The sequence below is a fragment of the Colobus angolensis genome, unplaced genomic scaffold (assembly GCF_000951035.1).
Source record: "Colobus angolensis palliatus isolate OR3802 unplaced genomic scaffold, Cang.pa_1.0 Scaffold520, whole genome shotgun sequence".
NCBI lineage: Eukaryota > Metazoa > Chordata > Mammalia > Primates > Cercopithecidae > Colobus > Colobus angolensis.
The window spans coordinates 262536-269127 of record NW_012118711.1 but is presented as its reverse complement, the minus strand read 5'-3'; the positions used below and the strand labels follow the sequence as shown (position 1 = coordinate 269127).

The 6592-nt window shown below is 35.9% G+C and overlaps 1 pseudogene across 1 annotated transcript; it reads right to left on the bottom strand.

Moving 5' to 3' along the window:
- Positions 1-5578: 5578 nt before the first annotated feature.
- Positions 5579-6261, bottom strand: LOC105525218 (annotated as a pseudogene). The gene is made up of 2 exons (XR_001003873.1): positions 6081-6261; positions 5579-5977 (listed from the first exon to the last, which is right to left on the bottom strand). The product of XR_001003873.1 is annotated as an Ig heavy chain V-III region VH26-like (transcript).
- Between the last annotated feature and the right edge of the window lie 331 nt (positions 6262-6592).

Here is a 6592-nt window from a genome sequence, read left to right as displayed (position 1 = left end):
CAGAGAGTAGAATAATAGACATGGGAGGCTCATAAGACTTGAGAATGAGATCGATAATCACTTCATGGTTTCAAGGTACTGTATCTGGTGAGCTTACTTTAAAAACTCAGACTTCATCACTATGAAATATATTTATGTAACAAAAATGTACCCCACATAATTATTAAAAACTGAAAAAGGTAAAAAACACACACAAAATGGGATATTTCAAAAAGATGAAGGAGGCAACTTGAAGAAGCTGCCAATTTCCAAAGAGCTAGAAAAATTTGAATAATATAATAAATAACATGGAATTAGATTTTGACTAAAGTATTAAATATTTATAAAAACATACTGTTATTAATAAATGAATAAATAAAATATACGAGAGAAGAAGAATGTTTATCTAAAAGAGTATAATTACACAAAATTTTGTTGATATTTCTTCATTCAAAGAGTGGGAGTTTAACCTGCATCTGTGGATTATGGCATCAGCTTTGGCACATGAGAAAAATTCTTGCTCCCTTTAAACTTCAGAAATTTTAGATATAATACCAAAACATGACAGAAAAAGTAGAGAATTTCACGGGGTCAACATTTTGTTAAATTATGTAAAAAACACTCTGATGTAGTAGTGTAGAGACAAGTCTCAGAGCCAGTAATTCTTTGCCAAGGCCAATGCAGAGAAGGGTATTCCTAGGTTGTCTTCCTAGTTTTTTGTAGTTTGAAGTCTTAGTTAAAGCTATAATCCATTTTGAGTTAATTTTCCTTTTCATATGGTGATAGTTAGGAGTCAAGTTCCCGTCTTCTGCACATGGCTAGCAGGTTATCCCAGCACCATTTATTGACTGGGTTGTCCTTTCCCCATTGCTGTTTATTTTTTTCAGGGTTGTCAAAAAACAGATGGTGGTACGTGTGCAGCTTTATTTCTGAGTTTTCTATTCTATTTCCTGGGTCTATGTGTTTATTCTTGTACCAGTAGCAAACAGTTTTTGTTAGTGTGGCTTTATAGTAGAGTTTAAAGTCAAATAATGTGATGTCTCTGGCACTGTTCTTTTGGCTGAGGATTACTTTGGCTCTTTTTTGGTTACATAAAAATTTTAGAATACTTTTCTTATATTTCTTGAAGAATAAAACCGGTATTTTGATAGTAATAACATTGAATCTGTAAAAACTGAAGGATAATATTGCCATTTTTGCATGTTATTTCTTTCATACCATGAACATGGAATTTTTTTTTCAATTTATTTGTTTCCTCTCTGATTTCTTTCTGCAGTATTTTGTAGTTCTTCTTGTAAAGCTCTTTCACCTCCGTGGTTAGCTTTATTCCTAGGTATTTCTTTTTTTTGTAGATGTTGTAAGTGGGATTGTGCCATTTATTTTTCTCTCTGTCTGGATGTCGTTGGTGTACAAAAAAACTACTGATTTTTGTATATTTATTCTGTATCCTGAAATAATACTAAAGTTGCTTATCAATTCTAGGATTCTTTTGGCAGAGTCTACAGAATTTTCTATGCATAGGATCCTATCAACAGCAAAAAGAGACATTTTGAATTCTAATTTACTTGTGTGGATGCCTTTTATTTCTTTCTCTTGTCTGATTTCTGTGGCTAGAACATCCAATAAAATGTTGAATAAGAGTGGTGAGAGTGGGTATACTTGTTTTGTTCCAGTTATGAAGGGGAATATTTTGAGCTTTTGTTGATTCAGTATGATGTTAGCTGTGGGTTTGTCACACGTGGCTCTTATCATTTTAAGGTAAGTTTCTTTGATGTCTAGTCTGTTGAGGGTTTTTATCATGAAGAATGTTGAATCTTATCAAAAGTTTCTCTGGATCGATTGAGATAATCATATAGTTTTTGCTTTTGATTCTGCTTATGTGGTGAATCACCTTCATTGATTTGTGTATGTTGAAGTAGCCTTGCATGAAAGGAGTAAAATCTACTGGATCATAATGTAATAACTTTTTAATGTGCTGCTATATTCAATTTGCTAGTATTTTCTTGAAGATTTTTAGGTCTATCATCAGGAATATTGCTCTAAGATTTTCCTCTTTGGTGTCTCTGCCAGATTTTGTGTTCCAAGAATACACAATGAGGAAAAGGTCATCTTTTTAACAAATGGGGTAAAAACTGGGCATCCATATGCAGAAAAAATGAGACCTTATCTCATATCATATACAAAAATCACCTAAAAATGTACTCAAGTCTTGAATATAATATAATATCTAAAATTGTAAAGTCATAGAAGAAAATAGAGAAAAAAGAAGCTTCCTGGAATTGATCTGGAAAGTGATTTATTTGGATTTGACACCAAAATCACAGACAAATAAATTATTTCAAACTGTATATTTGACAAAGGGATCTATCTAAATGTGTAAAGAACCCATACAATAGCAAAAAGTAACCTGATTTTTAAGAGGGCAAAATTGTGGACAGACATTGTATTCGGGAGGACATACACATGGCCAGCAGGACATGGAGAGGTGCTCCACGTGACTAACCATCAGGGGAATCCACATCAAAACCACAATGAGGTATCAGCTCACATTCGCTACCATGACTGTTATCACAAAGAAAAAAGATAACAAAATGCCAACAGTTGGCTGGTGAAAAGGGAATTATTCAGTGGAGTGGTAGTAGAGGTTATTTTATAAATTGAAAGTAAAACTATTATGTGATCTGGGGATCCCACTTCTGACTGTGTATTCAAAGGCAATAAAATCAGTAAGTAAAAATATGTTTATTACCAGATTATTCATAATGGCCTAGAATTTTTTAAAGTTAATGACCATAGGTAAATAGGTGTATAAAGGAAATGTATATACATACAATGGACTATTACATGACTTCTAAAAATGAGGAAATTAGAACATTTCCAACAATATGGATGGGCCTGGAGAACATTATGCTAATTGGAACAAGCCAGACAGAGAAAGACAAATGCTGCATTATCTAATTTATATGTGGAATCTAAAATATTCAAATTCTTAGAAGCAGAGAGTAGAAAAGTGGTTCCCAGGGCTGGGAGGAGGGGAAGTAGAGTGATGCTTGTCAAGGGCATAAATTTTCAGTTGTGCAGGTTGAATGGGTTCAGGAGTTCTAATGTAAAGCAACAGGACTATAGCTATCAACACTGTATTGCAAACTTGATCTCTGGTAAAGGGACAGATCTCAGATGTTCTCACTGGACACACACATAATAAATTAAAGGAAGAAAAATGGCAACTGTGAGGTAATAGATATTCCAACTCCTTTGTCATAGTGAATATTTCTCAGTTTATACCAAAATATCAAGTGGTGCACCTCAAATATATACAATTTCATTTTCAATTATAGTTCCATGAAGCTGAACAAATTAAGCTTATATTTATGATGAAGAAATGCATATTTCCACGTATTTTCTCAAGAAAAAATGAGAAAAGATAAACAGAAAAAATATTTACAGCAGCTTCGTTTATGATGTTAATAAACCAGAAACAAATAAAAAGTGCATCGACAGGAAAATGGATCAGCTTATTGTCATTTATTGCTAAATGGAGTGACTCAAGTATAAAATTTCTCTCTCTCTCTCTCTGTCTCTCTCCTCCTCTCTCTTTCTCCATGCATATCAAAGCTTTTAGATTATATATCAGAGGTAGTCTGTTAAGTGAATAAATGAAAATATACAGATGCAATTTTACATATGAAATAGCATAAATAAACATCAAAAATAACAAAAGTAGCCCCTTACCAGATAAGGGGTCTATAATGTTTGAATCCATTTATATGAAAATCAAAACATTAACAATTAATCTACAGTGGCAGAAATCAAAACATTGTGCTAAATGTGGGAGGTGACTGGAAGCACAGAGAAGGCCACTTGTGCTGGGGGGATGGGCCTCCTCTTCATCCGACCTTGGCTGTTGGGGACAAGTGTGTTTACATTTGCCAGAAATCCTGTAATGGTACATTGCAAATCTATGCATTATTACTTATATTGAAATTACATCTCATGAAAATAAAAAATTAAAATACATTGTATAAGAAATAGTTTAAAATTCAGTAAATAACGCAAATAATGAAATCATACTGAAAATGTGAACAATATAATATGAATTAATAAAATATACTCAACAATACCTGCTGGAATTAAATCCCCGAAATCAGAAAGATAAGGGTGACATCTGACAAGTTAATAAACACGTGTTTCATAGAGAAAACAAATGGGTCAAAACTATGTGGAACATGTATTTTGTTATTATCAAAAGTCGTTAAATAATTGAGATAACATTTTAACCTGTCTTATTAGTATTAATTACAAATATCATGTGTAAAATAATAACTGAGAACAACCTTTAGGGAAATAAGGATATTTGAGAGCACACGTACTAAGTTCAATATAGTCTCATTGTTTCTCCAGATATTACTGCTGAAATTTCAAATTTTATCCTGGATTTCTAATAGAATCTGTGTGGGCCCTTGGAAAAATTAATTTTCAGAAACGACTTAGAAAACCAATCTCTAATATGGAGATATTAGTATCTCATTTCATAAAGAAATTTAAACTGTGTGATACATGTAAAGTCCTCAAAAGAAACCTTAGGACGTGGGAAAGGACTTATTCATAGAAGCTTGTGATGTGTATTGCTAAAATTATTACCTTGATTTTTTTGGGGGGGAAATTAAAACAAAGCGTGATGAGTTAAAATGTGATGTTGCTTGTTTGGTACAACAAGGGGGTGAGGATAAGGAATAGCCCTGTGATCCCCAGGAGATGGCCTAATCCAAGGAGAGGGAGGCTCCGGGTCGTGCGGACTCACACGGGGTGCTTTCATGGAGCCGGTCTCAGAAGCCTGCAGGAGGCAGGCGTGTGGATGGGTTTCTCAGGACAATCCAATCAGACCTGGATAGGCGAAAAAAGATCATGACCTAGGATGGATTAAATAATTGTCTTGAAAATTGGTAAATTACGGTTGTATATATTTATGAGGTACAAAGCAATGTTGTGATATATTAATACAATATGGAATAATTAAATATAACTAGCATATTAATCAAAATATTTTCATTTTTGCGTCAAGGCCATTTGAAATTTATCTTAGCTATTTTGAAATGACCAATATACTATGTTTAAGTAAAGAAATAGATATTAATTAATATAAACAATATAAAATTTTTGAAATCAATTATGCGTTACTCCAATAACTTATATTAGGTTCGTCAATAAGTTTGATCGTTTAGGACATATTTTAAAAATTATTTTATTATTATGTTAAATATAAATCACTATACATTTATGCACAGGTTTGTGGTATTTAGGCCTATGTCTACAGGTGTAAATTTATGTTCCCATAGCTATGTAGTTGCTGACAGCAATAGATGTTAATGAAACTCTGGAAGAATAACTGCAAATGAAAGTAAATAGTTGTTAAAAATAGCGCTACATAAAAGGTTTAAAATTATTAAAACTTAAATATCAATGATAATAAATACATGCTAATAACAGTATAAAGATATAACAACCTGTAAGACTCCAGGGTTCTGGAAACAAACCTGACTTCTCCAGTTGAGGACAAAGAAAACCTCGCCCTGCACCTGCTCCTGGGACCGGCACGTCCTCAGTGGGTCCCGAGCGCCCCCTGGTGGCCCCGCGCGCCCCCGCAGGGAGGTTTGTGTCTGGGCTCGCACTGACCTCGCCTCACTGTGTCTCTAGCACAGTAATACACGGCTGTGTCCTCGGTTTTCAGGCTGTTCATTTGCAGATAGGCCGTGTTCTTTGAATCGTCTCTGGAGATGGTGAACCTGCCTTTCACCGACGCAGCGTAGCCTGTCGTAATTGTTAGATTTGCTTCTAATACGTCCAACCCACTCCAGTCCTTTCCCAGAAGCCTGGCGGACCCAGTGCATAGCATAGTCACTGAAGGTGAATCCAGAGGCTGCACAGGAGAGTCTCAGGGACCCGTCAGGCTGGACCAGGCCTCCCCCAGACTCCACCAGCTGCACCTCACACTGGGCACCTGCAAACACAGAGACATCCGAATCAGAAACTGCCACACATAGCCACTGTCTCTCTCACTCATGTCCCCTCACACTCAACATCTCTATTTCTCCATGAATCACCTTTTAAAACAGCAACAAGGAAAACCCAGCTCAGGACAAACTCCGTGGTGAGTCTCCTGTGTTCAGTGCCGGTCACCAAGTGGAGACGGCTGGGAATCCCAAGGCTGGGTCTCCTCTCCCAGAGCTGCAGGGTCAGGGCTGGGCTGCTTTTCATCAGCCAACAGGGGGGTCTTATTTGCATGTCTCCTACTATATAGCAAGCTCAGGGGTGTGACGCCTCAGGAGAGGGCTGTGCACAGAGTAGAGGAGGGTGTCCTGGGGGAGATTGGTAGTAATCCTATCATTCAGGAAAATATAGTTTCATAATATGTGATTGTGCCTTGATATTCATTTAGCAGTCATCATCTCATTTCATCTTTACATATTTGCACACTGTATTCCCCCTCATATATTTCTGAAGTCCCTTGGCTTGTCTGTTTGATGTCTCTTTCCTCAACACTGTGAAGGGTATGATGTCATCGTTCAAAGGTGCAGTCCTGGATGTACACGCAGTTTCCATGGAAACGCTGTCA